This window comes from Camellia sinensis, chromosome 5 (genome assembly GCF_055761805.1).
Source record: "Camellia sinensis isolate YWXY chromosome 5, ASM5576180v1, whole genome shotgun sequence".
Taxonomy (NCBI): Eukaryota; Viridiplantae; Streptophyta; class Magnoliopsida; order Ericales; family Theaceae; genus Camellia; species Camellia sinensis.
Window position 1 is genome coordinate 124,551,631 of NC_138965.1, and position 10,892 is coordinate 124,562,522.

A 10,892-nucleotide genomic window follows, 5' to 3' on the forward strand; every position below is an offset into this window, starting at 1 on the left:
GAGAAGGAGAAGGAGGTGTTCCGGTTGCCGGCGAACGCGAGGACAGGCGGTGAAAGAGGGAGGGGAGAGGAGCATCGGAGACGGAGATGGAGACAGAGAGAGAGAAAGAGTGAGAGGCCCTAAAAATAAAGAGAGAGAGAGAGAGAGAGAGATGTTGGTTTTTGTTTAGGGTTTGGTTTGGAAACAAAATATATATATCATTTTACACAATTCGCGACTAAACATTTTGGTCACCAATTATTTTTTTAAATTCCTCCAATATTTGAAATGTCTCCCTCCAAATATTTTAGTTCTTTGGGGACTAAAAATTTTTTTAGTTGCTGTAAACAAATTTTTGGCAACAAAAAATTGGTTGCCAAAGATAAAAGTAATTTTTTTTTTTTTCATTTGGTGACTAAATAATTTTAGTAGCCAAAAGTAACTATATAGCGACTAAATTTTTTTTAGTCGCTGAAAATAAGTTTTTGGCTACCAAACTTTTGATCACCAAAGATAAAAAGTAAATTTCTTTTTTTTTTTTTTTTCATTTGGCGACTGAATAATTTTAGTAGCCAAAAGTAACTATACAGTGACTAAAATATTTTTTATTCGTTGAAAATAAGTTTTTGGCTACCAAACTTTTGGTCACCAAAGATAAAATGTAAATTTTTGTTTTTCATTCGGCGACTACATAATTGTAATAGCCAAAAGTAACTATGCAGCGATGAAATTTTTTTTAGTCACCAATTGTGGCATATTTAGCGACTAAAAAATCGCCAATTGTGGCATTTTTTGCAACTACATTTTTTTTTAGTCGCCAATAATCAATATACCCCGACTAAAAAAAATTAGTAGCTAACTCTTGTACTTTTGATGACTAATATAATTTTTGGTCTCCAATTCTACAACTTTTGGCGACTAAATTTTTTTTACTCGCCAAATTTGGTCGCCAAAAGTGTAGTTTCCTGTAGTGACATGTTCACGAAAATTCGATTTCTTCACATTATTCACAAACTCAATACATAACCTACGCTCGTCTCCAATACGTTCATCACATTTTCGAGCCTTAAGCCCAAATTAAAGGGATACTTTCAACAATTAATTTGATACGCCCACATGTACACAAACATCTAACAAGAAAATGAAAACAACAAACACCTAACAACTACCTACTCAACATATAAGACAACCCGGCCTTCCTGAACCATAATCATTACAACACATGATATACACAGATACACTAAGACAATAATGATAAACAAAACTCTACTCTACCTGCCTTAAGTATGGTAAGCCAAGGATACACATTTCCATAACGAAATGCCAATTTTCCAGATACGATACCTCTGCCAAGTTCTCCAAACGCTAGTTGGAAGGTATTGTTACACCTCATTCTAAGCGTAGCCAATTGTAACTGTAGACGTCCCCGAACGTCCCGGGAAAATCCCGTTTTGTTCATTGGGCTGACTACAGTTCGGACTCAAATGTCACGGTTCTGAATCTAATCTCGCAAAGTTCAATCCAAGAGCAATAAATCACCAAAGAGTCCAAATCCGAAAAATCATTTTGAAAAACAGATTTTTTTAGAAAGAAGTGCCAAACATGGACTGCTTTGCCAAATACAGAATCGCCACCTAAATATTTTATTTTGGAAAATTTAGGAAACCCTGACTCGTGCCTAAGGCCACGTGTCCGTCATCACCAAAGTTGCCTCAGCTCGGGAACTTGGGTACAATTGGGGAAGGTCATGCAATGAGCACCCCCGCTCGTCCGATCAAAGATCGGCCACTACTAAACATGATATTGAGTTTTTGAAAACACATGCGTTCTTATTCCGGTTTATTAGCCTAAGATTACTATGTGATGCACACAGCATACAAGTATAGACTAGATCGCCTGAGTTGGAACAAAACATTTCATGTTTGTTTATTTAAAAATGGTTTGATGGTGCTACTCGAAAGTAGGCTAAAACACGAATTTCAATGAATCGTTCTAATTCAAGTAATCCAACATTCACCCACAGACATTCAGGCAGTTATATCAGATAAGCAAATAGCCTCATGGCAAGCATGCTATCATGGCAACACTCATACTCATGCAAGATGGTAAAGCATAAACACTCACCGAGTACTCCGAGCCAAAACAGAAACTAGTTAGTAATTAATGCATAATCCTAGTTCATGTTAAGATGGCTAATGCAACACATGCGAAATGCAACTAAGATAGGCTCGGCTATTCTAAGATGGCATATGAGATGCTACAGATAACACGTATTCAACTCGGAATTGAAATACAATGTAGTTAGTATGATGCGCCGACCTCGGTGTATGCAAGACAGATGAATGAATGCAAACATGCGAGGCACAAGGATACTAATTGAAACGTGACCTAAAACTAATCATCGTAAGCTGGTAAATAAAAGGGAGAAAGACGTGGGGTTGGAAGACATGCATCACACACATGCACACTTATGACAACAGTTGGCCCTCTCGACGGAGGGTCCGAATAAATAATACAGCATCAACTAGCTAATCTAAGCTAATCTAATTACGCTAGTTATTACACAACCAAAATGAATAATAAATTACAGCTAATTATTACACAACTCTAATTAATTAACAAACTAACTAAGTAAGCAATTAAACTAGCATGCAAACTACATGAATGTGGACTGCCTCAGCTCTACCTTGAATGATAAAGGATGCATGCATACTCGAGTCACCTTGTCGGGAAATCCATCGCGATGCCCTGGGTTGCCTTTGTTTGCAATTGACCTCAGAACACTGCACAAGGCTCTAGCAGGCTGAAACTCCACCCTGGGAATTTGTGGAAAGGCTGCCAACCAGCTATTGGCCTTGGAGACCACCTGCCGACCACCTTTTGTGGGAGAAACCAAAAGGGGATGTCGGCCTGCCAGAAAAGCTGGTCGGCCGACTAGTTTCTGCCTCTGGTTCCTGGTTTTCTGCAACAAAGAACAAGAGAGAGGCATGGCAAGGTATTTTCAACATATGTGTGCACGACCACTCTCCCCATCATTGTACAGGCTCAAGGGAGTGTAGATCTCGATCCTCATACCACCAATCACGCATCTCGATGCATGATGGTCGAGGAACCGAATTGCACAACTTAATATAGAATGAATGCACATATGAACACATAAATGCCTAAACTCCATCATGTATAATCAAGAGTGTCGGCGACCGGGAATCGAGGTACGTTTCATCACTTCAAGTATGAAACGTCCCTCATTTCTCGTGTTTGGGCTAACTCCTATCCCAAACACAATGCAACAAACAAGGCATGCACCAATGCAACTCTAGCAAGCAATCCTAATGCAATGCCACTTAGCCATGCGAACATGCAAAGGATGAACATGCAAACATGCAACTAGCATACACAATGCTATAGGCTAACAATAGCATACTCAATGCACATAACACTTAGCATACACAATGCACATAGAAACTAACGTACACAATGAGATGAACAAGGCATGCACAATGCAATGATCAATCATGCGACAACATGGCATACTCAATGCTATGAACTACAATGGCATACTCGATGCAAAATGGACTTAAACCAAAATGGATGGGCCTCAACCACACCCAAATCAGTGGCCGAAGATGATGAAAATAAGGCCCCAACACAAAGCATGCATGCACAATGCATTGGCTAATACAAGAGGCCCAAGAGCACAACTCTCAAGAGTGCTCAAAGAGTGACAAATGTGCAAGTGTAAAGACACTAAGTGCACTGAAATTAAGTAAGAAGTGATGCCAAATCATTCGAACAAAGCAAGTAGAGCACGCAAGGGTCCTAAGGCATGAGAGCTATCAAAGAGAACTACACATGAGACATGCAATGCATGGCAAATATGCATGAACTAAGTATGGACAGAGATGAAATAGGTCTTAACAAAGACCAAAATGTGCTAAGATGAGGGCCCAAAGTCCTAGGCATGCGAGCATACACACTAAGGCATGAACTAGGCAACAATGCATAAATAGGTCTTAACAAGCATGCATGCACAATGCATTGGCTAATACAAGAGGCCCAAGAGCACAACTCTCAAGAGTGCTCAAAGAGTGACAAATGTGCAAGTGTAATGACACTAAGTGCACTGAAATTAAGTAAGAAGTGATGCCAAATCATTCGAACAAAGCAAGTAGAGCACGCAAGGGTCCTAAGGCATGAGAGCTATCAAAGAGAACTACACATAAGGCATGCAATGCATGGCAAATATGCATGAACTAAGTATGGACAGAGTTGAAATAGGTCTTAACAAAGACCAAAATGTGCTAAGATGAGGGCCCAAAGTCCTAGGCATGCGAGCATACACACTAAGGCATGAACTAGGCAACAATGCATAACCATCAAAGGCATTCAAGGCATGAATGAAGTGAGAACATGGCAAGTCTATATGTTCTGAAATGTGATGTTAAGTGATGTCAAATCAAGTACACAATACAAATAAAGCATGCAATGGTGCTCAAAGCTTGAGGCAAGCAAGAGCATTTACACTACAAGTACACAAAACATGAAGCATGTGATTAAGGCAACCAAAAACAGTCCTAGTACATGTTAATATGAGACTAAAACATGCATGGATGGAAGCCAAAATGTGCTAGCATGAGGAGGCATGAGGCATAATGCATACAAGGCAAATAAGGTGGATTACATTACACCTATTAGGACCAAGCATGGGATGGCTCAACCAACAAACATCAGAATGGCAAAATAACCCCAAATAAGCACTGAAATGATGGCTCGCAAGCAAAGGCATGAATGCATACACAATGGCTCATGTTAAGGCATAAATGGGGAACCCTCCAATGCATTGATTGAGTGACAAATGCAAGTGCACGACCATGAACATGGACTGAAATAGCATAACTAATGATGCCAAATCATTGAAATGAACCAAGTAATGCATGCTAGTGGACCTGATGCACAAAGCAAACAAGCTAGGTTGAACCAAAGCTATACAAAGCAAGTCATGGATGACCAAGACGACCAAAATCAGACCTTAAACATGGGAAAACATGAACAAAGTCTTCTTGAAGTCAAGCCAAAAGCATGCTAAAAAGACATGTGCCAACATGATGCATGTTAGGCTATCTCATGGGATTGCATGGCAAGTGTATGGAGCATGCAAAGGCCAACTAAACCAAACCAAAACAGAGTCATGACATGGTAAAAAACCACTAAAACATGCTGAAATGGGAAGAAAACAAGCTAGAATGACATGTCAAGGCATGAAGCATATAAAGCTAGTTTAAGGGATTTACACTACAAGCATACATGGCAAGCATCTTTCGACCAAGAGGCCTAAAAAAAAGCTAAGGCAGCCCAAAATATGAACAAAACCAGGTTGGAGCATGGCCAAAATATGCTAGAATAGAGGGCCAAAACAACATGTATTGTGAGTTAGTGAACATGAGTTACGCTACAAGCATATGAAGCATGTGAAGGACTACCAAACCAAGCAAAACAAGAGTCATGGCATGCCAAATGATGGCCAGAAACCCACTGAAACAAGACCAATACATGCAAGAATGACATGCTCCTTTGATAAGTCATGAAAGGGATTACTCTACACATGCAATAAGCAAGCAAGAGGGGACCAAACCAGCCATGGTTAGAGCCTAGGCAGGTCCTAGAAGTCACTAAAAAGTGCTTGAATTAGGCCTCCAAATGGTATAAATATATGCTCCTTTAGTAGGCCAAAAATGCTAGTAAACAAGACAACAAGAGAGAGGGTCACCCCTCTCTGATTTAGACCCTCAAAGCCACATTTTCACCACTGAAAATCCACTGGATTTCAGTGGTAGGAAGGCCAAGCAAAGAATAGCTCGAATGCCTTATGGCATGGCACACAACAAGGCTAAATAGAGTATGCAAGATGGTAGATGACCCCCAACACCAAAAGAGCATTAAACAAACATGAAAATCACTTAAATATGAACCTTTTTCAGTTGACAGCAAAGCTCAAATAAGCATGCAAATGAGGCTAAGAGAAGGACCAAAATAATGCTTAAAAGAGGGAAAAGTGATTACCCTTGAAGCTCAGCAAAACCAGCAAACTTTGGGACCAAAAACCAGCTCTTTAACCTCTGAAAACAACCTCCAAGAACCTCAAATCAATGGTGGAAGTGTAGGGCTATAAGGTGTAGTGTAAAAGGGTCAAGAACAATGCACCTTATGAGCCAAAATGTAGAGATATAGAGAGAGATATGTCTTTTGCCTTAGACAAAAATCTGAACCTCAACAAAGGAGAGGAAGGGCTTCTCTTATAGAACTTGCAAGGGTTCAAGCTTCTTAGAGAAGCTAAACATGGTTGCAATCCCTCCAGACACGTATATGGAGGATACAGTCTGTGCTCTCCAGCTGGCACAGCTGGCATCCATTCAGTCAGACAAACACAGGAGGAAATGGGCCGACTAGAAAAAGTGGTCGGCCGACCAGGTCAGGTGGTCTTCTAGATAAAAACTGGTCGGTGGCTCCATTTGGTGGTCTTCACTTTGAAAGCAAGCTAGTGGTGTGGTGGGAGACCAGCAAATGTGGCCCAAAGACCAAGAAAACCAGCTTCCCGACAAGAAAATCGGCTGGCGGGGAGAAAGTGGTCTCCAAGGAGAAAAGGTGGTCTCCTACCCTTGTACCACCTCCCAAACAAGGAAAACAAGGTTCATGCCAAAAATGAACCAACACGGATGCAAAACGAGAGTTCGGGGGGTAAAGCGCGCGGTCGGGTGACCCGAAAACTGGCTGTTGAGCACAAAAAGTGGTGTATGACCACAAAAGTGGTCTCCCTGACCACAGTGTCCCTCTAGATAGAGGAAACAAGGTGTGTTCCAAAAATTGTGCCAAACAGAGAATGTTAAGCGGTCCCGAATCGAGGCACACGGCCGACGGCTCCGAAAATCGAAAAACTAGTCTCCAAACGAGAACAGTGGCCTACGACCACGAAAAGTAGTCTACGACCACTGAGAGATGGTCTACAAGACCTCTCCCTCCTTTCGGGAAGAGAAAACAAGACTTATTCCGCAGACCGAGTCAAAGTACAAAGAGTCCCAAGGTCCGGAGGTGAGGCTCTTAGCCAAGAACTCCAAAACCTCGAAACGAGCACAACATGCACAATCACCGAGCGCTCAATCGATGACATCTGAGTCTTAAGGTCGGTCAAAAATGGGGTGTCTACAGTAACGCTCCAAATTTCTAGCCCAAATGATACTGCAATAATCATGGCTCTTTCAAGGAAAACCGAATATAAATCTCCAAACTTACATTACATGATACAATAGTTCTTCATGCAACAATACATTAATCGAACAAGTAAATAAACAAATAAATACCCCCAAGGGTTTACAAGTTTCCAAGGCTTGAGCCTGGTTACACAAAACGGTTATTCAAACCCACACACATACAGCCCTTGGCTTACATACAGAGTCACAGCAAAATGAGAGTCTCGTACTCTCAACACACATTTCCTCGCCTTTAGTTAGGCAGCATCACGATATCTTTTCCTGCAAAAGAATCCCATAGAATGAGCATAAAGCCCAGTAGGAAATCCTTAACAAAGTATATACATTTTATACAAGTCACAAGAGATGAAATGCACATGCCATGCTATGCCCTTTTGAAATAAATTCACATCTTCATCTTTGAAAACCATCATGCTCAATGATGTAATGCAATTTCAATTTCTCAAAACTTAACAATTCATTTCAAAAGCGGTAAATACGACTCTGGTAATCCCTAGGTCGGTGTCTGTAAGTAGACTATACAAGTAGTACCAATTTGTCATTTTTACCGGTATTAACCGGAAGGCTTGACACCTATTCGCGTGGGTTTTTGGTCTTTCACCCTAGATTCTCATGCCAACTTATTCAATATCATCTACACCACCTATCAAGACTTACCAACGTATTTACCCCAAAACCATTCCATGAAAACTTGTTTCTCAATATTCTTTTCTCAATTCAAGTTTTCAAATCAACTTTCAAAGTTTAATGTAATCAAATGAATTGATATGCCAATAGCACAAGATAAATATAAATATTGTTATTCCAATTCATCATCTAAGGAATAACACAATTCCCTCTTCTCAAGTATCCTCAACAATTAGTCATTTCAAGACTATTTCAACGTTTTGAACAATAATTTCCAAAATAAATAATAATTCTCATATACCCTAAAATTCATCATTTATATAAACATAAATAAGAAATTTTCCAAACATCCATTTACTTTGACACACAAAATAAATATAACAATATCATTCATGGATTTTCAGTCTCTAAAAAAAATTTCCAAATTCTAGGTTTTCTCACCAAAACTACACAACTCAAATCTTTTGAAAGAAAACTTTCCAAAATCATCTTTTCTTCAATCAACGAAGATCAAAACCCATAAGATCATTTTAAAAGAACAAGAGACAAACCCACTTTCAAAATCGCTTAATTTCTTGAATCAACAATCAATTTTCAAAGCTATCGAAAGATGATTTTGAAAATCATATAGATCCTACAAATATATATATATATATATATATATAAATCCCTACCGCAAAATCCCTACCTCAAGTTTTGAAGAAGAAATGAGATGAAACCTCAAAATTTACGATGTCGAAACTAGATCTCTACCGTACACAACGAAGCCCTCGAGAAGTTACACAACTTTAATGAAGAACTTCGGTCTAACTCCCAAAGGATTTTGAGGAATCAAAGAGAGAAGATGACTTCTAGAGAGAGAAGCTCTAGATTTGAAAATTTTGAACAGCTTTAGAGAGAGAGAGAACTGAAAAAAGTGATCTGAAATTTCCCCTTACGGATATAATATGGTCCGCTCGAGCGTGAAATACACTTTCCGTAAGCAATTTCGAATGCATTTTGCATTTTTGCTTTCGGCGAGCTAATTGGGCAGCTCGACCCCCGTAAGTTGACCGGGTCAAAATCGGGATCGCTATACCAATTCTCCAGGTACTAGCTGGAAGATAATGGTACATCTCATTCTTAACGCAGTATACATTGCCAACTATCACAACATGTTAAGAGCACAAATAGCAAAAGTGTAATACATACACATAATCTATTCAACACAGTAGCGTCATCCTCCACCGATGACCAAGGATAAAACCTCTAAACACATGTACTTAAAACTCGTAATACAACGATCCAATTTTCATGAGACCTTAAGTCCAACAACAATATTAGTAAATAAAATGTTCATAATCCAACTTCAAGTTCATTTCTAAATCTAGAATGTGTTGTGATTTCATTCTCTTTTCAAAATCAATTTTCTCATTTTCCAAATTACCATATTCCAATCTTTATCCAAGATCCATTCTCTTCATTTCATAAACTAAAATCCATGGATATCAAAGCCATAATCCAAAACAATTCTAGTATCATGATTAATTTTCATTTTTAGCTATTAACACATTTACACAATCCATATTAAACAAAACACAACCATTATTCACATTTACTCCTTTTTAATTCATTAAATCAATAATATTAAATTAGGGTATTTTCTCCCTCTCAACATAAACATGTTGAACTACTCCCCAATTAATCAAACAACAATAAACTTAACAATTTCAACCCCAAATATCATACCCTAGATCCCCTTTTATGATTTTCAAAGAAATCCATAATGGATATGATTTTTATGTGATAAAATCTACCATATATCTATTTATAAACGGGGTATTAAAAAGGAACAAAGAAATCCCTATCTCTTGAGGTGATGAGAAGAAAGCCGAAAAAATCCACGGAAACGAAAACGCGACCCGCTCAGATTAAAATGAAGCTCTCGCGACGCTTTACATTTGATATATGGAACTAGGGGTAGGAAATCACTCAAAATAGATTAAAATCAGGGTAAAAGAGCTTGGGAGCTCAATTATGGTGGACAGGAGAGAGAGAGAAAAGATCTTGAAAAGTGACTTTTTAGGGCACTAACAGACTTAAATACACGAACCATCGTGGCCGTGGACTTGCCACCTCAGTAGGTCGTGGACGCGATCGCCCAGTCACTTTGGTAGCTGGTGCAACCACCTTGACCGCAAAAGTGACCCTCTTACTCGTAGCTTGACACTACGACCCAGCACGGCCTACGCACTCACTCCCTCAGACAAAGACCTGAACCCCAATTTTGGTCACTGCCAGTTGTAGCCCATCGCGGGCACGACCTTCAGGCTAGACCATCACGACTGCAAACCCCATGGTTGCAAGTGCGACCTGTCCAAGACAGAAAGTTTGGGCTACTGTTCCACAGCTAGCCAAGACGCCCTAAGGGCGTAACCCACATCAACAAGGCCACAACCACCTGGGAGAACCTTATATCCCAACCCGATAACATAAAATGGGTCAGCCCCGGACCCAAGCCACCACAAATTTATTATTTTCAAATTGTATATTTTAATTTTGATGTTGTGGTGGTGGTGGTCATGATATGATGGTTATGGTGGCGGTGGTGGTAGTGATGACGGTGTAGGTAGCAGTGGCGAAGGTGATAGCGTAATGGGCGTAGTAGTAGTGGCGGTGGTCGTGACATGATGGTAGTGGTGGCGGTGGCCGTGGTGGTGTGGTGGTGGCGGTAGCAGTAGCAGTAGTGGTAGATGATGGTGGTGGTACTAGTAATAGTGGTGGTGGTGGTAGTAAATTTATAATAGTGTATATCAATGCTTATATTTCATTTTTATAAATTTAGTCAGAATTAAGTAAGTTTGATATGATTTAAAATTTATTTAGGTTTTAACATATATTCTAAATACCAATTCACCCACAATTTTTATTTTTTTTAATACGGGGTAAAAAAAAATTATTTTTCATAATTTTTAAGATCAACTTGTAACATTTGAATCTTTTTTCGATGATTGGGCTTGTTGAGGTGACTTAATTGCTGAG